At 42.4% G+C, this 27,575-nt stretch overlaps 1 protein-coding gene and 1 non-coding gene across 3 annotated transcripts in view; one reads left to right on the top strand and one right to left on the bottom strand.

Annotated features, from left to right (window-relative positions):
- Positions 1-27,575, top strand: part of SYNPR (synaptoporin) — a 320,562-nt gene that overhangs the window by 276,081 nt on the left and 16,906 nt on the right. The gene's annotated exons all lie outside the window — the stretch shown is intronic.
- Positions 6,698-6,760, bottom strand: LOC112853088 (small nucleolar RNA Z39). Its single transcript, XR_003222892.1, has one exon. It is a non-coding gene; the product is annotated as a small nucleolar RNA Z39 (small nucleolar RNA).

Raw genomic sequence — 27,575 nt, 5'->3', positions numbered from 1 at the left:
GCCTTTGAAATCTATTTGGAGTCCTGGAATGACTGCTATAAATCTCTGATGCTAGAATAACTAGAAGGTTCTGTTTGTGCTGCTGTTTATCTCTGTTGCACATGAAAGATGTCAATGATAGAAAACAAGCTTTAAAAGTGTCCAGGATCAGTAGGTATTATAAATCAGAGATTCCCAGGACTGATTCCTATATATTTGCAAGCAGTTGTGAGCAATTTCAGACAGAATGGGGCCATGCTTACCAATGGCTATTTTTTTTAAAAAAAAGTATCTCTTTCTACTGAATATGTTTGACAGGATGGTACACCTTTAAGTAAAACTGAAACTATGAATGCCTTCAGAAGTAACGTAATTGTTAATGATGCTGAATGACGCAATAGCAAGAAAGTCGGGCCAGAAGAATCAACCAGCCAGTGGACGTCACTACAGTGCATGCCTTCTTGTACAGATGAATAAATTACAGTTCTCAGAAAGCAGAAAGGGCCACTTGAATGGTGGCGTGGTTGTGAATTGAAATGTCATATCTGGTTAGATCATTTTGTCACGTTCCTTAGAGTATAGTTTTAAAGCCAATCTTCTGCCTGGATTTCTGTGTCAGGATATTCTGAGCCATTTTCAGATCTCATGTCAAATAGTCACACTGTGAGGCTTTGGGGTTTTTTTCATATTAATGTAAAGTAGATTTAAAAAAATCTTACAGGGCTGTCAAAATGCTCTAAGAATGAGTACATAACAAACACTGCCCCCCATTTTGGTGAATCCTTGTGACAAGAGGTTTGGTTTAAAGTAACTACTCTAGGAATTTAGGAGAATCGATATCCACCGTAAGATTTTGTGGAAAACGAAAAAAGCTGCATTATTTAAGCTCTGCTTTATCCATAAATGTTGACCGAAGGCAGTTTATGGGACCAGCAGTGTTTACCCATTGCAGGCACAGAGTGGTGTCGTGGCTCACATTTGTTTTATGCTCAATGCCTTCCAAATATTTTCTCATCTAGCCTCAGAACAACCCTGAGAGAGAAGTAGAGCAATTAGAATCAGCCCCATTCTACAGATTCAATTTACCACCCCTTTATTGAGCACCAGGCCTTGGAAAATGTGTCCCTGGGAGATTAGAAACCTTGCCTGTTGTCAGAGAAGTTAATGGCAGAAGAAGGACTGAGACTCAGTCCAGTGATCTTATGGGTAATGGCCAAGCACCAGAGTCCTGGATTTTAACCCCCCTGTATGACCTAGTATTTAATAGTTGGAAGCCTTACTTCACCTGTAGAAAGAAGCTAATAATAACACATGCCACAGGGCTGCTGAAAAGAAAGGAGGAGTTAATGCCTACAAGGCACTTTGCACAGGGAAAGGCATACAGTAAGTGATAAATTAATGGCATCTAATGGCCACACTATTATTGCCAATAATTTTTTAAATGTTTTTATTTTATTTTTGAGAGAGAGAGAGAGAGAGACAGAGCACAACCCGGGGAGGGGCAGAGAGAGAGGGAGACACAGAATCAGAAGCAAGCTCCAGGCTCTGAGCTGTCAGCACAGAGCCCGACACAGGGCTCGAACTCATGAACATCGAGATCATGACCTGAGCCAAAGTTAGATGTTTAACCTATTGAGCCACCCAGGTGCCCCTATTGCCATTAATTGTAATCATTCTCCCACCCACTACTGGTAGGACCTTAGCCCAATAAATAAAAATTGCAGGCAGCTTCCTTTAATTGCTAGCGGCCTTCTCAATTCTTCTTTGCTTAGTGCCTCTACCCCACACTCTCTCCTCTCTCCAATTCCCCCAAGGATGGAGCTTGACTCAGGACTTCTTCTAAGACCACAATTGCTAGGTTGAACCACCCAGTTAACCTTTCTGTTCCTGTGACCCCACTCCATTAGACAACTAGAAGGTGGATTTTTAACCCCCAAAACAAAATAAGGCTCCCTGTTTTCAAGTGTGGACTAAGGCCATCGCTAAGAGAGGACAAAAGAAGGCAGGCAAAGAGCTGATGCTCGGAGTCTCCAATGCTGGTTCCTCCCAACTACATCTTTCTTAGCTGTAATCCAAGATGGAAATCAGAACTGCAGCCTCCGAGCTGAGAAACCTCTCTCCCTCCCCCTATCTCTCCCTGCTCCGTCTTTTCTCAACTTGTCAGTTCCACTTCATTTCTGTGTATTTTCTTTTAATAGATCATAAGTTCTTCCACAGGCCAAGCAACATGCATTTAGGGGTGAATTTAGAGCATCCAGTGGTGGAAATTATTGAATAATTATGACTCTCCTAGAACTGACCTGCTTTGGTAACTGACAGCAGGTGTACCTCTGAGGTCCACGGGCCAGGGCGCGCCCTCCCCAAGTGGGCTGGGCTGATATTCAAGACAACTCCAGAGCATTTCGTGCTTGGTGAGAGGATGCATAGAGACTGTGTTTGAAGTTCTGCCCCAGGTATACTGTATTTGATGCTAAAAAGAATAACATTATTTGAAGCCCACAAAGTATGTATCTTGTTAGTCAGAGGCACACCTGCCAGAGTCTGACACTCCAGCCTCTGGGTGTGTGTGTGTGTGTGTGTGTGTGTGTGTGTGTATGTGTGTGCGTGTGTGTGTGTGTGTTTCCTCCCCACTCTTTGAGACAAGAAGTGTAGACGTTGCAAAAGGGTATGGACTTAACCTTAAATGAACCTTTATCCAAACTACTACACGTTTTGCATCAACAAATATATTTTTCCAGAATTGTACCAGAGAGGAAGGGAAATAAAGTAATCCATTTAGAATGTTCCCAGCACACCATCTCCACATTTTATCAGATTTTATAGTCTCAGCTCTTTTTCAGCTTCTTATGATTAGCAACTCCTTAATTTAAATGAAGGTTAATTGCCACTGTATTTGGTGCCATGTTTCTCCAATTAGCTTGTTAAACGTGGTCCAATAGCCTTCATAAAGGCAGTGAGTGGCCCCCACCTCTTCTTATCCGGGGTGGGAGCCGGGGATCCAGAGGGCAGTTTATTTCTTTTTTTTTTTCAACGTTTTTTTATTTTTGGGACAGAGAGAGACAGAGCATGAACGGGGGAGGGGCAGAGAGAGAGGGAGCCACAGAATCGGAAACAGGCTCCGGGCTCTGAGCCATCAGCCCAGAGCCTGATGCGGGGCTCGAACTCACGGACCGCGAGATCGTGACCTGGCTGAAGTCGGACGCTTAACCGACTGCACCACCCAGGCACCCCCCAGAGGGCAGTTTAGCACGTCTGTCCGAACTCCAACTGTTTTTGTCAGATTTCTTTTCATCTCAGAGAACTCATCATTCAGTTAGAAAAACGGGGACTTGGGGGAGACGTGGCAGAGCCCCACATGTGTCTTTCCTGCGTGTTTCTTTCTTCCCTTTAAAGCAATATGAAATGGGAAATTTGTCTACTCCATGGCCTACCGCACCCAAGAGAGATCGTTTCCTCTTTCTCAAATGGAATAGTGGTTTTCAGCTGGCGGGCAGGAGGGGGGCACATTTGGCAGCCTCAGGAGACAGTTCTGATGGTCACTACTGGGGGGAATCCAGGGGTAGAGGCCTGGGATGCTGGTGAGCTTTCTGTAGTGCACAGGACACCACACCACAACCAAAAAATATCGGGCTGAAGATGTCAAGAGTGCTCGGGTTGACAAACCCCAACTTCTAGCAACAATCAGCAGCTGTTGAGTACCTGCTGGGCGCCGAGTACTATACAAGCTCTTTTCACGTCTTCTTTTTAAAACTTTCTTAAATGCTTTTATTTATTTATCTTGAAAGAGAGAGAGAGAACGTGAGCGGGGGAGGGTGGTGTGGACAGAGGATCTGAAGCAGGCTCCAAGCTGAAAATCAGGAGATCATGAGTTGACAGTCAAAGTCGGGTGCTTAACCCACTAAATCACCCTAGGGACCTTTCTCTTTAAATCCTTAAAGTAACCTTTCAAGTTTGATATTTAAATTCCCATTTTTGAGATGCAGAAACTGAGGCTGAAGAAGTCTAAGAGACTTGCCCACAGGTTTCTTGCCCCAGAGGCAATTTAGGTCATTCTGACCTCTGCTCAAAAGTTGCTTCATTTTTATCTGAATCTACTTCTCGCTATGCTCATTTCTTGTGATCTAAGGACCTCACTCACCCCTGGCTGTTGGCTACTCTCACCCTGTCTTGTGTTTCCTCTTGTAGCTACCACCAACACATACACACACTCACACACGTCTCAGTGTTAGAACCTTTATCTCCAAAGCTCTGCTTTCTGATCTAGCTGCCAAACTACAGGGGAAAATGGTGCCATATCCAATTCTTTAACCAATTTTAGATGTTAACCTGGAAATTAACTCTTGTATATTCTCCCAGAAGACTTCCGGAGCTTTTATACTCGTCCTGACTCCATCTCTAAGTAGGAAATGTAAGCCAGTTTGAATGTTTCCACGTAGCTCAGGGCATGAGTTTAAACTCCGGAGTACAAGTCATTTCGTGGGACTCCTGAAGTGGTAGAAAGTTGGGAAGGAAGCGGGCAAAGATATTTCCAATTCAATTAACAGCCATCCGCAATTTTTAAAAATAATTCATCCTCTGTTCGTTTCTCCTTCTAGTACCCTCAGACACTGTTGGCTTTTAGTTTTGTGTTTTACTCAAACTAAAGTTGATGTGGTATTTCCTTTTTGATTCCAAGACAAAGCTCTTTCTTGGCTTCAAGAGTAATGATCTTGGCTGCTTAAGCTCTTGTAGTTCCCAGGCGCTGAGCTGGGCACCGGAGACACATAGGTCCTGGCCTCAGGCTATTTGCTTACTCTTAGTAGCCTTGATCTCTCACGGAAGATGGTAAGGGGCCAGTGGTTATGAATTGAGGCTCCATACCCAGACTGCCTGGGCCCCAATCTTGGTACCAGCAGTCATCTGTGTAACTTTGGACAAGTTCTAGAACCCCTCCATGTTTCTGTTTCTTCACCTGTGAAACAGAGGTAACGGTGATTCCTAACCTCTTAAATTGTTGGTCAGATGAAATGAGTTAGGACACGTGAAGCTCTTACAAGAACGGCAGGTGCTCATTAATGCGAGCCATCGTTTTCATCAGCCTTGTATTATTATCTACCCTGGTGTTTATTAAATCTCAATGGGTTGATCAGCTGCAAAACAAACCCACTGACTTTCTCATCTTTACAAATGCTTTGGAAGTCTTCCTGTTGCACTGTCAACACCAAGCCCCCTTTTACATTGTTTCTTACTCTTTGTGCCTCCAAAGCATAAGCTGCTCTCGTTACAGACAAACGCAGTCAATTCTAAGGTGGGGTGTCACACTGTCTGGCCTTGACATCACTCGCTTCCCCCTCTCTTGGCTCTCCTACCCCCAGCCTGGCACTCAGATCTCATAATTCAGGGAAAAGGGGAGAAAGAACAGAACCCCATTAAACTAACCAGGCTCCAGAGAACTGGAGCTTGAATCCCTTCTCAGCTGGCAAGTCTGAAAATAGCAGGAGAGTGTGAAGAGCCCCATTGTGTAACAAGAAGAAACTTGAGGAAATTTGATTGTTTGGGGGCATCCAGCTGAGAAATGAGGTTCAGACTTTCACCCTCCTCCTATCATTTTTTGAAAGTGGTGAAATCTTGCCCACCCCACTCCACCCCCACAAAGGCAAAAATACCCCTACTATTTCCTAACTTTATTTCTTGGATTCCAGAAAAAGCAGACACTCACAAAGAGGTGCAGCTTTGGATTCACTGGGGCTCTCAGCCGTTTAAGGATGCCTTGCACCAACACCCACGGTTCATTAAACTTTCAAGTAATTGGCACAAAGTCCAGAGCTTGAATTTTTTTTGCAACCCTCTGAGCTCCTTCTCCCTGCTGGGCATCTTCATTTCCATTGCTTATTAGTAGGACCCTAATCAGAGCGGCAGAGCCACGCAAGGAAATGCTTCAAAATTTGCCCTGGGAACACAAAGGAAGTAACGCCAGATAAAAACTAGCTTGGATCCCTTGGCAGGGGTGGGTGTTGAAAATACCTGAGAGGCTGGCCCAGCTGTGATTTCATCTTCACTACCTCCTACCTACCTATCTGAGACCTATCGCTTTGAATCTGCCTCCATGTGGTCCCGAAACGTCTAAGAAACCTTTGAATGATTCAATGGCTGTCTCAAGGAATAAACCACTGAACCTGAATTGTAATGAGTTTTATTGGTGGCCAGGTGGATTCACTAGCCAATTGGCTAGCCAAACTTATGGGCAGAAAAATAGGTCGATTTTGGCAACCTAGAAGTGACAAGGCTAAAAACAAATTATTACAGTGGAAAAATAACTTAGGAAGATTGCAGTTGAGCTAGAGAAAAGCAGGCTGAGATGTCTGGCGTTTTACCACGGTGCTTACCGCCACCCCAGTGTTGCTCTTGGAAATAGGAAAATGAAAATCCAAAAATGTCTATCAGCTTCTGGAGCACCCACTCTGTGTGCAAGACATATGGGGACTGCAGTAGCATGAAATACAGACTTTTATATTCATTATTACAAACTACTCTAGTTGCTTCCATTTGGATGGCTATATAATATTTCATTTTATAGAGATAATGTGAATTATTTAACCAATCTCTTATTGTTAGACTTTGAATTTTTCTCTCTCACAAGCAAGGCTAGAATAATCAGCCTTGCGCTCCAATCTTAACACATTTTAAATCATTTCTTTGGGATAAAAACCCAGAAATTTTCTTTTCTTTTTTTTTTTTTTACATCCGAAAGCATTTACAGTATCATGACTTTATTCATACTCATTTGCTTCATCATATGCAAAAAACCCAGAAATTTTCTTACTGGATTTTAAAGCAGAAATTTCTTTAAATCCGTGAAAAGCGTGTTCTTTAACAAATTACCTCTGAACTGAGTGAAAATTGGGATTCCAACCCTTGACTCTACCCTAGACCCTGCAATCATATTGCTGTTGGAGAAAAGATCTCCCAAAGAGATCAGCAAAGAGAATTTTCTTCCCAGAGAGGAAAACAATAACGCAAAACTGCCCTGAGGATGCTGCCACTGACACACTGGGTTTGAAACTTGAGATACTAAAGGGACATCAGAAGTCGATTCAAGCCATATTTAAGTAGGCAGAAGCTGGCGCTTTAATTACCAAGGAGAAATCCCCAAGACAGGCATTAATCTGCATGGCAGCGTAAGCTTAGCCCCATCTCTGGACTCCTCCTTTGGCAGGTATCCTTTCTCATGGAGGCTCAGTAGTGAAGTTTCAGGTCATTAATTACTCCTCAGGCCACAAACAGAAGAAGGAAACGAAAATACAGAAATTCCATGACATGAGTTTTTAAAATAATGGAATGGCTTACAGGTTTCATCCTGGGGTTTCTCCAAAGGCTGACGTTCCGTATGTGGCAAGCCAGCGGCTGCTTGGGGAACCGCAAGATCAGTAAGAGTCTGGCCGGCCCTGTCGGCTGCCCAGCAACCTCCTGAGCGCCTCTGCATAAATCTGGTGGCTCTTTTCAAACCCCCAAGTAAGCTGTTTCCCGCAACTTGCCTTGGCTCTTTTTCCCCCACTTGTGTCAATTGTTGATGAAGGATTGAAAAAACCAACAGCAAACAACATGGGATTAATGTCCCTGTTTAGAAGATCCAGCTCTGGGGGAGCCCATTCTGGGCTTTATGAACCCCTCATGCCTTAGAGATCAGCACAGTTACGGGGAATGGGCTCAGGAAGGGGCTGCAGAAAGGTCAGAGTTGATCCATATTAGGTTCTAGGTATGGAGACTTTTTTTGAGAGAGACAGAGCACAGACACACGCATGCTAGCAGAGAAGGGGCAGAGGGAGAGAGAGCAAATCTTCAGCAGGGTCCACGCTCAGCACAGAGCCCCATGTGGAGCTCCATCCCATGACCCCAGGATCGTTACCTGAGCTGAAACCGAGAGTCGGCTATTCAGTCAACTGAGCCACCCAGACACCCCCATATGTAGATTCTTAATGAAGGGGTCTCCTACCTCCTGTCTTCCATTTTTCTAGCCATCATTTCAAATATCTGTGGTTTGTGGAAATGAAGACTGGCTCCTCACTCCAGCATTCAAGGCCTCCAAAGCTGTGACCCCTTCACCTACTTTTCAGAGCCGTCTCCTTCCAATCCCTAATCCCTTGTTTTAGCCAAACTGGGGCCCTTATCATTCCCCCAAGATAGTTACTGCACCTCTGTCTGCCACTAGGAATGGTCTTTCTCCTCACCTCTCCCATCTCAGCCTATCAAAGTTAGACTCCTCACCAAAGACTCCTCTCCAATGCCGTGTGTTCCATGAAATATTCCTTTACCTTTCAAATCTACCTTCACCTTCCACACCTTTCATATTCCTGAAGATCTATGAATTCCTGCTTTTCAGACCTCCACGGCTCTGTGTGAAAAAGGTTTTGTGTATGAAAACCATTACTACCTCGTATTTTAGTTACACGTGGTTTTATCTGATTCCCCGATTCATTATTAAATATCTGAAGGGCAAAGACTATTTCTAACACAGCTATAATTCCCTAACAGCGGTATTAAAAGTGAAATGGGGTGCCTGCGTGGCTCAGTCAGTTGAGCATCTGACTCTTGATTTGGCTCAGGGCATGATCCCAGTCCCAGGGTTGCAGAATCAAGCCCTGTGTCAGACTCCATGCTGAGTGTGGGGCCTGCTTGGGATTCTCTCTCTCTCTCTTTCTCTCTCTCTCTCTCTCTTCCACCCCCCATCCCTCTCCCCCACTCACGTGCTCTATTTCTAAAAAAAAAAAGGAAATGAATGACCTTTCATGCTAGACCTCAAGAATAGTGTCTGTTATAACCCTTCGCACATTTGTCGAATTCCTCCTTTGTGCCAGGAACTGAGGTCAGCACTAGCTGCACATAACAAATGTCTCCTCCAAGAGAAATATGAGAATTCCCAAAAGCTCCAGTTGGGGTGTCCATGGCTCATGAACTAGAACTTCAGTCCCCACATGCATTTGACTTTCCATTTAGACCAATCATACATCTGAGAGTTCCTCATGCAACCCTGTGTCCCAGGATAGCAAAGCAAGCAACATGGAAGCTATAGTTCAACTCAGTGTCCTTCACTGATTTTTTCTACCTATTGAACCAGATTGCTCTAACAGGACTTCGTTTTCATCAAAATTCCACTTCTAACTATGGGGTTTTTTTAATATGTGCTCTTAACTATGTCTTTTGCTACAAGATTATTCAGAGCCTCCTCTCCTATCTTAAGCATTGTTCTTGCAACAAAGACTGATACCTGCTGACTTTGAGTAAGGCATTATGCTAGACACAGTTGCCTAAGCCTGCGTCTCTCCATCCTCTTTTGCCCTCTCATTTCATAGTTTATCTCTCCAAAACAGAAATACTTTCCTTCCCCAAAGCTCTGGAATTAGGGACAGAGGTCAGAAATTAAATGCTATCTCATCACTCTTGTTTAGAAATACAGAATCCTTATTGGTGTGTGAAAGTGGGAAATAGGAACCCATTTTTCCCATCTAAAGTTGAACAACAGCAAAGTAGAAGTGACGGGATAGATTTAAATTAGAAAGACTATATTAAATCAGACCAAATCAAAGCCGATTTCACTGCAGGAAATGTATGCAGGAAAAGGTGTAATTATGAAAACTTGATATTCTGCTGCCTTTATGCATATTCACTTTATGAACTTCGACCTCCACAAGCCACCTAGGACTGCTTCCCCATTTTTAATAAGTATTGAGAATGAGGCATTTCCTGAAGGGATTAAAGGAGGGAGGAGGTTTTTTTTTTTTTTTTTTTTTTTTTAAGCTTAGCAGCAACATTAAAACAAAGGAACAACTATTCTTCTGGGTTTTGTGTGTGCTTTAAAAATCTCCAAATAAAATGAACCTTTGGGGAATCAGCAAAGAATTATGGCTTGGCAATTAGGGGGAACACTGATCCATCAGGGGGAAAAAAATCTCACTATTAATTGCAACTTCTGAATAACATCAGTGAGTCTCTTGTGCAGTTGCTGGGAATACCTACCTTGGGCAAAGGGGGTTTTCAGAGGGTTCCCAGAGGACTCAGTAACTTAAAGACCCGGGCTAACAGCTGGATCATGTTCCAGTCAATAGGACACCACAGCGGTTAATGCAAAACCGTCCTGGAGAGGGGCAAGCTGGGAATTAGCTCGGACTGGCCCATTCATTCATTCTATGTGGCTGCCAGCCTCAGAACGATACTCCGTGGGTTTTTACCACACTTTAGGGAGCCTGTTAAGCAAGGGCGTCAGGACTGTTGAGGGGCTGATTTTTGTGTGCCATCTCTCCCACCCCCAAAATAAAAATCAATGCTGGGGACCCCTGAATTCCATCAGTCCTCACGGATGTAAAACTGCAGGTATAACCATGAGTGCTGTGAGCTGCTTCGAAATCGTCACTCCTTTTGTTCTCCACCTTACCCATGGGGACCTAGGGAAGTTGTCACTTGTCCAAAATCACACAGCCTCTTCCAGAAAGCTCCATTATCGTCCAGTTTGTCTGAGTCCACCAAGAAAGGCTGACATGAATCCGTCTCCTCATGCCCCTGTCTTCCCATTATTCCATGTCAGTCTGGTTCAGGGCAGAGGCTGTGTGAAAGGAACATGTGGGTAGTGCTGTGAATTTTCTTGTCTTCATTTACATCAAAACAATGGCTGGCTTGGGGACAGGATGCCTCCACTGAAGTTGAGATAGATTTAACTCTGTTTTGCAAAGAACATTCACTTCTGAGACGGACCAAATTTCAACCTCCCAGGTGGGTGCATCAGTTAGTGAAGCCATTAGTTGAATGTCAAGGCTTTTTTTTTCTTTTCCCTCCTAGAATCAGGGCTCTGCTTTCCCTGCTGTGGATGATGAATCTAAAATATTTATGTGGCTTTATAATGACTATTTAGCATTTAAGGCACCTGATATTTGCCAAAGTGCTTGACAATCAGTATTTATTAACAGGAAAATAACTGCTAGAAAATCTGTGCTGTGATATTTAGGGAGCAGGTTCCTTTGTGGCCATAGGGTATTTCTGGGAACAATGTTGGGGCCTGTGATTCAGAGTGAAATTCTGAATTGGCCGACTTCTGCCTAAGACCTCATACTTGAACTTCCCCCTAGTTTGCTAGACTTTATTCCAATAATCCTGAAGGATAGCATGATATTATGCATTGCATTAATTCATTAAGCACTTATTAAGGAGTTCAGGATGAAAAATTAATAAGATTCTGTCCAAGTCTGGGTTAGGTGCTCCTCCCATGATGCCCTGTGTTTTGACTTAATGGATGCTTCTCCACATTGGGATGGCAGCTGGGTGGGGATAAAATCTGGCAATGTCTGGATACATTTTTGGTTGTCACTACTGGAGGGGGTGCTACTGGCATGTACTTGTAGAGACCCAGGATGGAGTTCAACATCCTGGAGCGCCCAGGCCAACAAAGAGTTATCTGGTCCAAAATGTCAATCAGTGCCAAGGTGGAGGAACTCTGTTGCAAGCCTTATCTCTCAGGTGTATAATTGATTCTGTGTCTCCTTCTCTCTCTGCCCCTCCCCCGTTCATGCTCTGTCTCGCTCTGTCCCAAAAATAAAAAAAAATAAAAAAAAAAAAAAAGATATTTGAGTGCAGATATCTTCTCATCGTATCCCAGCACCTAACACATACAATATAAAACTTAGTACGTGGTGTTCAAATGAATTAACAAAGACCGTATCCTATCCCTCTGGGAGTCTGAACCCGTGATCTCTGGAATGGAGATAGGTAAACAGGCAATTTAGGGATAAAATGTGGTATGGTCTTCAAAGTACAGTCAGATAAGAACTACTTTGTGTGACCTTACAGTTTGTCACCCAAACAGACATATTGTGAAACTGAATGTGAACACAGTCAAGTAATGAAGGCAGGACAACAAGTGAAACCCTGCAAATGGCCTGTCCTAAACAAACAAGGCACAGTTAGAGCCCACATGTTATACACATGAGCTAGGTGTTAGACGTATAGAGGAGTTCATGGGGAGTTGGAAAGTTTACATTGCTTGTTACGCTATAAAAAGTTCATAGAAATAGGGGCACCTGGGCGGCTTGGTTGGTTGAACATCTGACTTCGGCTCAGGTCACGATCTCACATTTTGTGGGTTCGAGCCCTGCTTTGGGCTTTGTGCTGACAGAGGGGAGCCTGCTTCAGATTCTCTGTCCCCATCTCTCTCTGCCCCTCCCCTGCTCATGCATGTGCACGCATTCTCTGTCTCAAAAATAAACATTAAAAAAAAAAATTTAAGTTAATAGAAATAAATAAAACCTTGCTAGAGGCTTATTCTTCATTCCAGGCCCCCATTTCATGCCTGCCCTCTGCCAAGTGCTCTGAGGCCAACAGCTACCTCCTCTGCTTCTTAAACCTTCTTCCATCAGCCTCTCCAGCCTTCCAGATTTTCCTTCTTCCATGATCCCCTGCTGCCCTTTTTGATCACAAACGTAGCGCTGTCCCAGCCTGAATCTCCACACCCATTAGCCTTGCTCAGTCACCAAGCGTTCCTCCCTGCACAGGAACCAGTTAGAAGTAGCAGATAAAAATAATCTTCCCCAGATACGGTTCTCATGGCTCCGAGCTCCAGGTGAGGTCTCTGTAATGCTGTGGCTACAGACAGAAGAGCTAGGCTAACTCTCCCTGGGGTTGGAGGGAAAAGCTTTACCGAAGAGATAATATTCACACACACCGTCTTCAGCTTATTCAAAGGAAATTTAATTGTGAATCCCTTGGAAACATGAGGGGACAAGTCTGGGCTTCATGTTTCCTGGGTGGGTAGAACTATTTCCAGCAGCAAGCATACTTTGTCGGGAGGAGATAGAAGCAGGTCAGAAAGATCTTATGTAGAAACGTGTTAAAGAGTGAAGTGAATAACGAGTGTGGTTTGTGACTTCTCCAAGCCTAGGCTTTGGAAGAAAGACATTGAGGCTTCAAGTTAACTTCCTATTTGTACTAAACTCTATTTCAGAGTTTGTTTAACATCTTTAGTGCAGTTATCATGAAAATAAACATCTACTTTGGTATAATCCAAAGTGTCATGGTTTTGTTATGAGTAAATATTAGGAACAATAAAGTTACTATCTCCAACTTTAGTGAAATAACTTGCTTTATTCTATAGTCCCCTCTGATACATAACTGCAACAGAGAAATACCGAACTGAAACTATAATATGCCGTGTCTTCCTAAACTAGATTAAGAAGCTTCTCCTTGCCACAAGATCAACAGCATCCATCACCTTTATATAGATTGAGATTTCGCTACTTGGTATGAGTTTGATGTCAAGTGGACCTTTCAGACTAAAATGTTACTGGTATTTGATATTCTCCATTCCAGCTGGCTTTCTTCGAATACACGAAACAAACACCAGATGGTAATTTGTATAAGGATAAGGGAACTGGTGCTAATTTTAGAAAGTTCTTGGCCATTTCCCTCACCCAAAGTTAGGAAGGGAATTCTCAGTTGGAATGACTTTCCAAGTTTCAAGAAGCAGCTGTCTGATTTTCTTAAAACTGTGCCATCATTCTGCTTAACAGTATGTCAGGCCAGACCACAGTATTCCATGCATAGAAAAATCTGTCATCTAAATCTTCTTCCCAGTCATCACGGTAATAAACACATCAACCGGGACAAAGGTGGACCTCAGAAACCCATGACCCAGTGACCCACAGACACTCCCTTTCCTCATTCACTCTACCCCTAACCACTGCCATGTTAAGGTAGTCAAACTGGTTGAACCAGTTTTTAATCTCTGGTCTGAACTGTCAAGTGGTAAATCTCACCAAAAAGGCTCACTGGCGAGAACTAAATGGAAGGTGTGCTGATGCAGAGACGGGGCAAAGCCAGGCCTGTTGGCAATTTGTGAAACAGACGGCCCTGCAAATATGATTCTCACACTCAGCTGTAAGGTAAACTGTGAACCGGGAAGCAACAGGTGGCCGGTAAAGGCAAGGCTTCAATGCGGTCTGCGTGTTTACATTTAGCTCTTAGAGACTGAAATCTTTCTAATTGAATTCAACAAACACTTACTGAGAAGTCATTATGTGCAAGACACTATGCTAAGCTCTGAGGTCCAGAGAAAGCTGAATTTTCGGGGGTCCTAGCTTAAGGGCTATTTGGCTCACTCTGCCAAGAGGGAAGAACAAACGGTTATATAAGAAGAGAGGAAGAACAAGGGATTGATTCCAACCATAGAAGCAGATTTTTTTTTTCCCCCCGAGGAGCAGAAGGTCTAATGTGAAAACAAAGGTTGATTCTCTATGGGCAAATATGGTAGGAAGCTTCTTCCATGAGGAGAGAAATAGAGTGAGGTAGAGAACACAGAAGAGGGCAGAAGGAGGTGTGTGCGGATGTGTGTGAGTGTGGGTTGTTGGTGAGGGTCAGTGTGGATGTGTGTGGAGTGAGGGTGTTTGTGAGTATGGGTATATGTGAGTGAGGATATGTGTGGTGAGGTGTGTGAATGTGTCTGAGGGTGAGTATATTTAAAGCTGGAGGGTTTATAAGCGATGAATCATGGGAATCTACCCCCAAAACCAAGAGCACACTGTATACACTGTATGTTAGCCAACTTGACAATAAATTATATTTTTTAAAAAAAAACTGGAGGATTTAGTAGGCGATGAGGCTATTAAAGATGAGATAAGCCTAATTGTGGAGCATAGATTTATATTGTATAAAAGATCTCTGACCCCCCACCTCTTCCTTCCAAAAAAAAAAAAAAATGTTCCCAAGGTAGGATAACTTCTAAGACACTTATCTACACTTTTGGAAGTTTTCCCTTGGAGAAGGATATTAGCAAACCAGTGTTTTAAAAAGCTTATGTTGGGGCGCCTGGGTGGCGCAGTCGGTTGAGCGTCCGACTTCAGCCAGGTCACGATCTCGCGGTCCGTGAGTTCGAGCCCCGCATCGGGCTCTGGGCTGATGGCTCAGAGCCTGGAGCCTGTTTCCGATTCTGTGTCTCCCTCTCTCTCTGCCCCTCCCCCGTTCATGCTCTGTCTCTCTCTGTCCCAAAAATAAATAAACGTTAAAAAAAAAAATTTAAAAAAAAAAAAAAAAGCTTATGTTAACAACTAGATAATATGGTAATGGAGGTAGGGGGCTGATTAGCAGACAATTGCAATATGTAAAGAGGAAGCGATAAGAGTCTTGTCAAACCCTAACTCTTTCTTGAGCACATACTACATACGTACTACATACTACATGTCGGGCATGAAACCCCAAGGGCTCTGCATGCATTATCCATTTCAAGTTCACAGAAAGCCTAGGAGCTAAGTGTTTTTGCTCCCATTTTAAGGGAGGCCCAAGGTAAGTAACATGGCAGGTGAACGGCTGAGCCAGAAGTGCGTCCAGATCTGTCTGGTCCAGGGCCTGGGCTGGTAGTCACCACCTTAAACTATCCCCAAGGACAGCAGGAGGGAAGCAGGAGGGAGAAGGAGCTAAACAAGGCTCCCCAGTATGAAATGAGCCAATACCTGCAGAAGGAAGAGGAGGGTTGGCGGCAGGGGGTGTACATGGAGTTCTTTTCAAACAAGTTAAATTGCAGGACTGTGGGCATCCATGTATGGATAGTAGCAAAGAGATCGGTGCAGATCTGAAATTCAGAGAATATGAGAATGTGGAGAGGGACTAGGAATGAAAGGGGAAGCTATGACTTCAGAATTCCCGTATCTTAGGGCTAAATAAGGAAAGGGCTCTCAAAGAAGACCTCAGAACTTAAGGTAGCAGTGCTGACCATGAGAAGCTCTCCCTTCTAAAGGGTTTTGATATGAAAAAGTAGATTTCCTTTAACTACCCCTAGCCAAAGAGAAGATTTTGAAATACCGTGGTACTTCCTACCATGAGTATAATTTTAATGGGGTACACAGAACCCACACATACATCTTGATGAGATAACCATCCACGAGTCTGACACACGTGCACCCCAGAACTTCCTGAGTTCAGGGGGGCAGGTCCACCAAGCCAGCATACTGAGCTGATAGAGTTTGATTGCTGGGTATCCCAGCATCATAGAGTTGGGTCCCCAGTAAATGGAACTGCCGTCTTCCCAGCCAGAAACCCGGGTGTTTTCTGTAGCACCTTCTCTCCACTTCTAAATCGAATCCCTCACTAAGCACCATCAAATCTATCTCCTTATTATCTCTTGCTTGAATCCACTGCCATGCCCCTAAGGCAGACTCTTGTCACCTCTTGTTGACAGTGTGACCATGACCTTTTCCTCCCCACATCCTTCCCCCAAGTCCAATCTCCCTGGAACAGTATATGTCGTACATTTGTTAGCCCATCCTATAAAGACTCTCTGACTTAAAAAGGAAAAGAACCACCCTTTCGTCATTTCAAGCAAATTAATTAAAGTGTTCATTTCTCGGGGCGCCTGGGTGGCGCAGTCGGTTAAGCGTCCGACTTCAGCCAGGTCACGATCTCGCGGTCCGTGAGTTCGAGCCCCGCATCCAGCTCTGGGCTGATGGCTCAGAGCCTGGAGCCTGTTTCCGATTCTGTGTCTCCCTCTCTCTCTGCTCCTCCCCCGTTCATGCTCTGTCTCTCTCTGTCCCAAAAATAAAAATAAAAAAAAAAAACGTTGAAAAAAAAAAAATTTAAAGTGTTCATTTCTCTAGACTGATAAACCCACCAGGCTCTCTCCCATCTCAGAGCCCTTGTGCCTGCTCTTCCTTCCACCTGGAAGGTTCTCCCTACATATCCACGTGGCTGGTTCCCTTATTTCCTTCAGGTCTTTACTCAAAACCTACCTTCTTAATAAGGTCTTCCTGGCCACCCTACCTAGAATTTCAGCACCCACTTCCCCATTATATCAGTTCCTATCCTTCTTTCCGGCATTAATTTTTCTCCATATCCCTTACCTACTACCCAAATCACTATGTAGGTCAGTTACTTACCTTGTTCATTGTCTGTCTTCTCCGTGGGAAAGTACATTCTGTAAAAATTTTTGTCTGCTTTTGTCCACTACCATATTCCTCGTGTCTAGAAGCACAGTTGAGAGACGGAAAATGAAGGAACAATCAATGATGTTTACTGATTTTTTTTGTTGTTGTTTGCTTCTTTCGGTGTTTTTTATTGTCCTGGATCATCTAGCAAATTTTCCTAGTTCTCGCTTGAAGTGCATAAGTAATTTCAAATTCTTTTTGAGGTTGGTTCCTTCTATCTAGCTATAAAAACAAACAAACAATAAACTTATCATCTGTCATTTTAAAGAAGAACACTCTGATATTTCTCCTTAGTTTTGAATGCCAAGTGTGGCGGGGGTGGGGTGCGGTGGAAGACAGTTCCATTTAAAAATTATTAAAAATGAATTATGAATTTTCATTTGAAAGGTCTTCCATGCATGCTTATAAATAGTCATTAGATGACTCAATTGAGGTAGGAGCTCTTTAATGGCTAAGGTGAAATTAGTCCCACATCCATTTTGTATTTAAAAACAAAGAAGTTGGTGCATATTCGAAAAAGAAGCCTCTCTATTTCATTACTTTTTTATGAGCAAAACTCATCAAAACCTCTTTAGAATAAAACTCCCTTTTGAGAAAGTCCCACTTACCTTGCAGAAAATATATGTGTATTGATGATTAGCAGGTGATTTAGCAAACCCAACAGTATCTCTGGGAAGGACTACATTTCTTTTCCAAATTCATGAAATTAAGTGCCCTAGGGCAACTAAAAAATATGACTCAAAAAAACACTTCACCAACTGTTCCTTGCTGGTAGCAATACAGATCCCAAGTAAGGCACTGCCTGTGGGGAGTGAAATGCAGGGTAGCTCTCAATGTGGAAAGAAAGCCACAAAAGCCAGGCACATGGTGCAATACAAGTGCCTCCAAGGGAGAAACTCAGCTGATGCTTAGCCTCCAAAACGCTGAAGCATTAACCTAATGCAAAGGCCACCCTTTTAAATCAACCTAGAGTCAAAACTCGTTAGATTTAGTTGCCACTCCACAGTCTCTGGTCCGGAAAAACCAGTGGGTTGTCATTCTAGCCAAGTGGGTTGGTATCCAGCATACAGAGTCTCACTTCCAGAAAGGCTTCACCTCTGCTATCAGTGATCTGCTTTGAGAATTCATTCTTGACAAGTCAACCTCCTTGTTAGACGGTTCTGGCCTATGGTTGGTATATCTAGAAGTAATCATTTCAACAGTTAATATTTATTGAGGATTTGCCATATGCCAGGCATGCAATGAGTGTTTCATGTATCTCATTTAATCCTCACAAAGTTGTGTGAGATAGGCATCATCCCCCAGTTTAGAGATGGGGGAACCAGGAGGGTTTAAGGATCTTGGCTGAGGTCACACAATGAGTGAGCGCTAAAGAATCCAGACCTGACTTCAGAACTGTAGCAATTAACCCCTGGGCTCTACTGTCCCACTAAAGAATGAAAAATACAGAGACGGGGAAATAGAGAAGTGATCTCCAAGGGGTGTATTTCTACCACTGTTCTGCGTATGGTCAGAAAGCTATGTACTAAACCAGAAGAAAGACTCAGCCCGCCTCTATTCCAAATTGACTCTTCATAAATTTCTTCAAAGGAGCACTAGATAGAGAACCATTCTTTTGAGCCCTTTGAACAAGGTGGGATTGGGGGAGTTGTCACTGAAACAAAATCAAGCATAAAAACCTCATGGCCATTCCAAGCCAACAGGATAGCAAAGTGTGCTGAACGTGAACCTGACATGTGATCGTTCGATAGATGTCGGTTTTTGCCTTTTTTTTTTATAAACACAACACATGCATATGCATATACAAAAGATGTAAAGAAAAAATAAAAACTCATTTCCAACTTGCAGCTGATCTGCTGCTGTCTCATCAAACAGCATCAGCAGAACAGTATGTTCTATCTCGGCTCCCTCGTGGTTCTCGCAGTGAGAGCAGCTCCCTGAACGGAAGCGATCCTGATATTCAAAGATACGTGTTTTTCATACGTGGCTGTTAAACACAAGCCCACACAACCTCATGTATGCACAAAAGCAAGGACACCGCCCGCCTTGGGAGATGGAAAGGTTTATCACAGATTATTTCAGTTCTTGGTGATTTTCTCATTACAGAAAGCTCTAAGACCCCATCTCTGCTTGTGTATTCAACTCTCATATTTCCACCACATTTTAAAAGGTAATTGTGATTGCACATGTGGATTTCTTTTTAACTTAAGCTACACACCATTACCTTAACAGGTACCATAATTTGGCTTTCACATTCTCTCAAAATCATCAAAACAAAGTACTTGCAAAATGTGTATTTCCCCGGTGTTTTCCAATGGGTTCAATACTGTTTGCCAAAGTGCATAAACAGAATGGGCATGGTTTGTAAAATATGGAAACAGGATGTTGCATTCTTACCTCCAGAATGGGGTGCAGCTTTTTTTTGTGCTCTTAAAAAAATGCTTTCTGTTTGGCATCATTTTTGTAATAGTGGAAACCATTTCTAAAGAAAGGGGAATTTTTTTTTTTTTTTTTTTTTTTTTTTTTTTTTGGTGCCTCTTGTGGTTTGCCTCCCTCCCTCTCTGTTTGTAACTATTGTTTCCCCTTCCCTTCCCCCAGGGTCTTCTGGTAAGTTTCCCAAGGTCCACATAGGAGTGACAACATATGATATCTGTCCTTCCCTGACTGACTTACTCCATGTAGCATAATACCTTCCAGTACCATCCACGTTGCTGCAAATAGCAGGATTTCATTCTTTCTCACTGCCAAGTAATATGTCAACACTACCTAAAGCAATCTACACATTTAATGCAATCCCAATCAAAATTGCACCGGCATTCTTCTCAAAGCTAGAACACACAATCCTAAAATGTGTATGGAACCACAAAAGACCCTGAATAGCCAAAGTAATATTGAAGAAGAAAAGGGGGAATAATATTATGAGCAGCACTGAACAGAGGGAGCTCTGCAAACTGGGGCAAGATTATTACAGCTTCAGCTACTTTGTGCACATTTGTGTGGACTCAGGGTCCTCTTTGTGACTAAGAATATCTTATGTAGAACCTTCCCTTCTTTAGTAACTAATTTCTTCCTCTCATCAACAGGATACAATATGGCATATTATGAGATCTCATTATTACAGATTCTAATATACCGCGGGTCAAATGGAGCCCACATAGGCTCACTTCTCAAGACCAGATTCTAATAATAATACGCAGTTGAGCTAAGTGCATATTATTGGACTTTTGTCTGATAATGTTAGTCCTAATCCCCTGAAACTCAGCTCCACAGGTTTCGGTAAGCTGCCAGTTCAGAAAAAAAGAAAGAAAAGAAAAAACAGCACATATGTGTTTCTTTTTTATTTGTAAAAGAGATTTTTATTCTATCTGCTTCTATCAGAAATGACAGTGGAATAGGTGCGGCAGTGATTATAAAAATTACATTGGGGGCGCCTGGGTGGCGCAGTCGGTTAAGCCTCCAACTTCAGCCAGGTCACGATCTCGCGGTCCGGGAGTTCGAGCCCCACGTCAGGCTCTGGGCTGATGGCTCAGAGCCTGGAGCCTGTTTCCGATTCTGTGTCTCCCTCTCTCTCTGCCCCTCCCCCATTCATGCTCTGTCTCTCTCTGTCCCAAAAATAAATAAACGTTGAAAAAAAAAAAAATGAAAAAAAAAAATTGCATTGGACACCATCCCAGGGAGGCATCATCTCAGCAAAGCATTAACGATTGGGGGTCCAGGCTCTGAAGTCAAACTCTGTGTCCTGGCTTTACCACTTTCTACCTGGGTGACCTTGAGCCATTAATTTAACCTCTCTGTGCCTCTGTATCCTCACTTGTTAATTGATGGTAATCACAGGACCTACCTTATCACTGAGAATTAAATGCAGTTAATGGTTAGCACAGTGGCTGGTGTATAGAAATTACTCAAGAAATGCTAGAAGAGAGGAAGTTATCTTAAAATTGAATTGGCAAAATGAGACCTACCTATATGAAAATGAGGCAGAATGTCAGTGTACTCAAAACCGTGTGAGAGGGGTGCCTGGGTGGCTCAGTCGGCTGAGCGGCTGACTTCGGCTCAGGTCATGATCTCGCGGTCCGTGAGTTTGAGCCCGGCATCGGGCTCTGTGCTGACAGCTCAGAGCCTGGAGCCTGTTTCAGATTCTGTGTCTCCCTCTCTCTGACCCTCCCCCGCTCATGCTCTGTCTCTCTCTGTCTCAAAAATAAAAATAAACTTAAAAAAAAAAAAAAACGTGTGAGAAAGCTCATCCAGCTGGGGGCCGTGGAGGGCAGTGGATGCTGGAGCAGACTGGGAAGTTGTTTTTGTTTTTGTTTTTGTTTTCTTCAATATATGAAGTTTATTGTCAAATTGGTTTCCATACAACACCCAGTGCTCATCCCAAAAGGTGCCCTCCTCAATACCCATCAGCCACCCTCCCCTCTCTCCCACCCCCCATCAACCCTCAGTTTGTTCTCAGTTTTTAAGAGTGGGAGAGAGCCAAAGCATAAGAGACCGGGAAGTTTTTAAAGAAGTTCCCTCATAGGCTACGACCCTGCATGTCACGATTTGTTCATGGACCAACAGTCCTGTTAGAAATGCAGACTCTCAGATTGACTCCAGACCTACTGAGTCAGAATCTGCACAAGATCCTAGGAGATTTGTGGCACAGGAAGTTGAGAAGCCCCTGTCCTGGGACACATCTCGCACCTCCAACCAACCAAGAGATGGTTATCTCTTATCACTCACATCAGCACTCTTGAAAGAGTAACACTGGGGAGAGGGAGACTCTTTTCCCAAACACTCCCACTGCAAAAAAAAAAAAAAAAAAAAAACTGTAAATGTTAAATTCTAACAGTTACATGTTGGAAATATGATAGAACTGACAAAAATAAGTGGAAACAGCTAAGTAAAGCATGAAACAGAAGTTATGATTCAATTAATATTTATGCCTAGACAGGGTAAAAATCACAAATATTTATTTCATCTGGAGTGAAAATGAAAACCAAGAAAACATATGATGACTCTCTTTGGGAGGGTTTGGGCAGAAGTCTCTGGGACCCTGAGGCTTACAATAAATACATATCCCCCAGAATGCAACAATATTTCACTTCCATGGTCTCCCTACCCTTCCTCTTCACATACATGGAATCACCACCCAGCCTTTCCAATGGTTACGCTATGTATACAACACACATTGCAGACAGACAGACACACACCCAGACTCATCCGCACTTGGACCCCTTTTCGTATCTGCTGGATTTCTGTCCTTAGGCACCTGCTCAAATCTTGCCTGCCAGAGACACAGAATCTTAGATCTAGGATAAATCTGGAAAATGAGATGAGAAGGGGAGAACCAATGGTGAAAATAGTAACATTTATCTTTTATTAGGTGCCTTGTGCAAGATACTGTCCCACAGATTATCCCTTTTTTTTTTCATTCCCTCATTAACTCTCTAATATAGGCTATTCATTCTCTCCTATTTGCATTGAAGGAATAAAGGCCTAGCAAGTCAAATAAACCATCCAAAGCTAGGCTGCTAAGAGGCAGCACAACTGAGACTCGAACCCAGTTTTGTCTTCTCTCCAACTGACAGAGTAAAGCCAACGTCTGTGAATCCAGTAGCCACCTTTTTGAGGAATGGCTTCTACTTTGTAATTCAAATGTAATATTTTCCCTCACTTTCACTTGGTATGATGAGTGGCGAAGTGGCAAAGGAATTTTCCAAAGTCAGAGTAAATCGAAGCTGTAGATGGTGAAGTGCAGGATAATTTCCTCCTTGGTATTTTAGAAGTTCTTCATTTTAACCATCTGTTGAGGGCTGACAGATGGGTTGATATATGACAGAATAATGGGCCTTCAATTCTAGAAAGGCATAAGGAATGCTTGAAAAAAATAGCAGCTCTTTTCATGAACCTAGCTGTGCTAACGCTTGCTCACTTGCAAAAAAAAAAAAAAAAAAAAAAAATGGTGGGAGTAAAGTGTGAAATATAATCATAATCATCCCCCTAAACAGAAAGTTTCTCACCATTGCCAAAGGTCAAATCCAGTAAAATATGCCTATTCTAAAATTATGCTAATGTTTTCAAATCCAGCCATTTAAAAGGGCATACCGGGGGTAAGGGTAAGGTAAATAAAAATAATAAAACCAAAACCCCAAAAGCCCTTCTTCCATCCCTGTTTCCAGCCATTTCATTTTCTTTTTTATAGATAGCCAGTGTCATGAGTTTCTTGTATCTTTGAGATAATTTAGGAAACACGCAAATTTTTGAAATCCAAATGATTTTCCAAGTGACTATGCCAAATGTGAGCTCTCTGTCCTTTCTTCTTCCATGCAGTGGATATATATGAGAAGTTATACGTACACCAGACATTTGACTAGGGACACAGGTGGTGAAGACTGTCCCATCCTCAAGGAACTTACAATCCAGTGAATGAAGCCAACATGGGAAAACACTTTAAATACCACATACAGTGTACTTTCTGGGAATGTAACGGTGATCAGGGCATTCACTGATTGTAGCAATGGCTCATTCACCAGGCATTCTCCAAGTGACCTTCCATGTCTTAACACAATTACCCCAGTTCTTTTCCAGCCGTGTATTGCAACCAGATGAAATATTCACATACACACACCTGGTTGCTGCCAGACTTCTTCGTTGGTGCCAAAGAGGCTTGAAGTTCTACCCACACAGAGCCACTGGCTCAAACTTTAGAGACTGCAGTAACAACACTTTGGCCATACTTCAGCAGCATGAATCTGTTTTCAAAAGAACATCAATATACAGATTGAAAAAAAGAAGTCATTACAGCTGAATTCATGGTCCAGTGTCATTGACCATGCCAAAAACAGCCCATGTTTCTTGAAGATTACATCATCTCCACCACCTTCATCTTCCTAACCATTAATGCAACCATTAAAATATTCTTTAAAATACTAAAATTATCCTTCATAATTTTGATCCTCATAATGATCCTGTCAGATGTGAACACTGTATCCCAGAGAATTTTTAAATCCATGATCAGGTTTGCTTTATTGCATTATTTCTAGCCATGCAGAGCAACTCTTCTGTCCTATCTGGGAGATATCAGTGGTGTAGAATAGTAAGTTAATAATAGGATTATGTTTTCACAGGAGTATTTGACAGCCTGGATTTATCTCGACAGTTCCTTCCCACTCTAATATTATGTAATTCTGAAGGAGGAAGATGTGCCTTCTTTCCACTTGCAGGGAGGGTGATGGCAAGAGAACACAGAGACCAGAGAGGAGCTGACTTGGTTCAGAAGGTGGCACCTGAAAGGTCTGCTAGCACTTTAAGTCAAAATTGCTCAGAGTAGCTTACTTGAAGAAATTTCCTATAAAATGCATCCATTTTTAAATATAGGTTGGAGGGGGAATCTAAAAATATTTGGACAAATGAAGAAATTACTTTGGAATATCTGACATATTTATTATCTATGCCCCTACTATTTGCCACTGTGTAGGTCATCTGTTTTTTAGAAAGTGTGTCTGTGTGTGTGTGTGTGTGTGTGTGTGTGTGTGTGTGTGTGATACATACATATATGCACATCATATATGCACATATATATCATACATATACATCATATATATGTACACATATATACACACATATATATATACACGTGATATATATACATATCATCTATATATATGACTCCCAAGTTTTATATACATAAAAAACTGTGGTAGTTTTTTATAAGTAGTTTTTATAAGTAAACAGGTAAGTTTACTTATCTTAAGCAATCTCTACACCCATCATGGGATTCAAACTCACAACCCTGAGATCAAAAGTTGCCTGCTTTTCTGACCTAGCCAGCCAGGTGTGTGGGAGAGTTGTTTTGATCACACAGTGAGACAACATTCTAGACCAGGGTACATGGGACAGATGAAGTTCAAGTCTGGCTGCTTGTGACTCTGAGCATCCCTCCATGTCTCCTGTATGCCGCACTTCCTCCAGATGTTTCATCTATACGCTGCCTGGCATCTGTTGTTTTCCAGATATGTTTACAATGCCCAGATGCTTTATGCCAGGTAGACAAAGCTGATGGTTAATTGACTACATCTTAGTATTTTTATTGAGCTGGTTCAATGGCAGCCCCCAAAATATTTTGGAAGTGCTAAAAAATACATTAAAATAAAGAATATTGATAAGATGTTCAATAAGCATCTCCAATTTCCAGATTCATCCTTGACTAACTCTACAAATGTGGGGTTTTTTTCCCCCTAGTTATTTTTAAGATGTCCAAAATGGTTTCAACAGTTGACTCACGTCTGGTCGAGGACTTGAGCATCTTACTTGTTTCTGTACTTATTGGTAGACGTGTCAAAATCAATAACCAATCATTTGGAAAGAGTGCTGTTTTCTGTATAAGCCAACAGCTCACCTGAAAACAGTTAACAGCCCCGATTGTTCCCCTAAGCTTCCAAACTTCTGAGAGCATACAGGTCCAGAAAGGCAGGAATCCTCTTGTATCACCATTTAGATATATAAACAGATCCCCTCCAGACCTCTTCACCTCTTTGGTTATTGCTTGGCTTTCTATGGGGGAGAGGGTTGCCGGTGAGCAAGTGCAGAGAGCCAATAGCTTCAGCAGTCATGTGAGTCACCAAAATTCTCACTAGGCAAGCACTCTTCCTTCCTTTTAAACCTCGCTCTGCTAGCAGAATGACCCAATAAATCTTTCTGGTCCTGACCTATGTCAATGTGCATTCTTCTTGGGCATGGTATAAGCAGGTAGTGGATAGAACTCCCTCTAGACACCAATTTATAGACCTTCCAGATAAGTCATTTTGTGGTGTATTTACTATTCAACATGCTTTGAGAACCACTGAAGGGAGGGATAATCCTAAGGAGATTCTGGACGCAATCAGATCTGTGCAGCTCTCTCCTTGTCCACCTAGACTGACTGGTGCCAGGCAGTTTTTTGTGTTTGTTTTCAAAACACCAGTTCGTTTTCCTGCAAGGCCATTATCATCATCTGCAATTACATATTCTTCTGGGAATATCTGAGTAAGATCTGTCCTCCAACAGAGTGAATGCTGGGATCATGTCTGCTTTTATTAATTGCTATATTCCGAAGACCTGGCACCTAGTTGGTTCCTACTGGAGATGTGTTGAATAAATAAACCTACCTGATTTATTTGAGCATCAAAACCACTGAATAATACCAATACACTTTTCTGTACCGTTATTCAATTATATACAGAATTTTCCTATCTGTCTCCGTGTGTGTGTGTGTGTGTGTGTGTGTGTGTGTGTGTGTGTCTGTGTGTGTGTGTGTGTGTGTGTGTAAATTCATTGGGGACTCACTATGTGTCAGGCACCGAGCTAAGTATTTTATTGAATTAGCTCATGCATACTTGGCAAAAACCCTTTGAAAATCAATGTCATCATTGCCCCTCTTTACAGATAGGAAAACGGAGGCTTAATAGAGCTCCAGAGCTAGTTAGTAAGAGTCGACGTTTGAACCCAAGACTGACTGATTCTAAAGACAATAGACTTAACCATTATGTGATGCTTTCTTTTCTCAAAACCTGTATGTTATGAGATCTACCTCACGAATTGTTGATGAAGATTAAACAGAGTAATATATTTGAAGGTCTCAGCGCAGTGCCTGCCTCAAAGTAAGCGCTGAATCTGTAGCAACTTTTACAGGCAATACTGCTACTATTTGTAGTGAAGAGGAAAGGCAGGGTCAACTGGAAATCAAGTCAGGTTTTAAGGGGTGTTTTTAATATTGATTTACGACAACATTGCAGCAAGCTAGTGAAGACTGCATCCATTCTGAGGTTGTCAAACAGCCAAGAATACCTCCCTCTTGCACAAAGATTATGAAATCAATTGTCTATGACTAAGCTAAAAGGAGGCAGAGGATCTTTTAAAAAGTCTTCTTTTCATAAAAAAAAAAAAAAAAAACAACAAGAAACAGGAGGCCCTAGTTCCAAAGCTGAGGAACCACAAATCAATCGATAAAGTTCTCTGAAAAACAAACTAAAAAAAGGGAAAGTACCGTATGTCAATCACAATCAAATGTAACTTAAGAAAAAAGAAGAAATGAAATCTTACCTGGATTCTCAAGCAGGAACCAGACTCTTCGCACATGAAACAAGATGACTGATTATTACCCAGCCCTTATAACAGAAGATGATCCACTACATCTCTTTTCACAAAATTTCGATTCATTGACAGTGTGACAATAGTGAATCTTATGGTAATAACATAAAACAATCCAGGTAGTGCAGAGAGAAGGATGCAAACCACCTGAGGACTGTCCCCCCTGCCCCGGCCCCGGTCCCTACTCCATTGTCTGAACAATACTTAGCCTCGAGTGGGAAGATAATACATATCGGCCGAGTGACTAGGGAAAAGGAACCAATAAAACAATGGACAAATGAAGAAATAATGGGATTTGGAGTCCAATGGATCTGAGTTTGGTATGCATTTTCTCTACTTACTACTTCTCTGAACACTCCCTTCTTCATCTGTAAAATAAAAAAAATTAAAAAATTAAAAAAATTAAAGAAATAAAAAACAGCTACCTTGCAGGGCTCACCTGAACTGAGGTGAAATATGTAAAGCATTTTAGCATCATGCCTAACACATGTCGGGCCTCCCATTGAAGCTAGTTTGGAATATATAATGAGGTTCACCCCTCCAGCAAGGGACATA

This window comes from Puma concolor, chromosome A2 (assembly GCF_028749965.1).
Source record: "Puma concolor isolate L17-30 chromosome A2, mPumCon1.1.hap2, whole genome shotgun sequence".
NCBI classification, from domain to species: Eukaryota; Metazoa; Chordata; class Mammalia; order Carnivora; family Felidae; genus Puma; species Puma concolor.
Note: the sequence above shows the minus strand (reverse complement) of the source record. Positions and strands in the feature narration are given on the sequence as shown.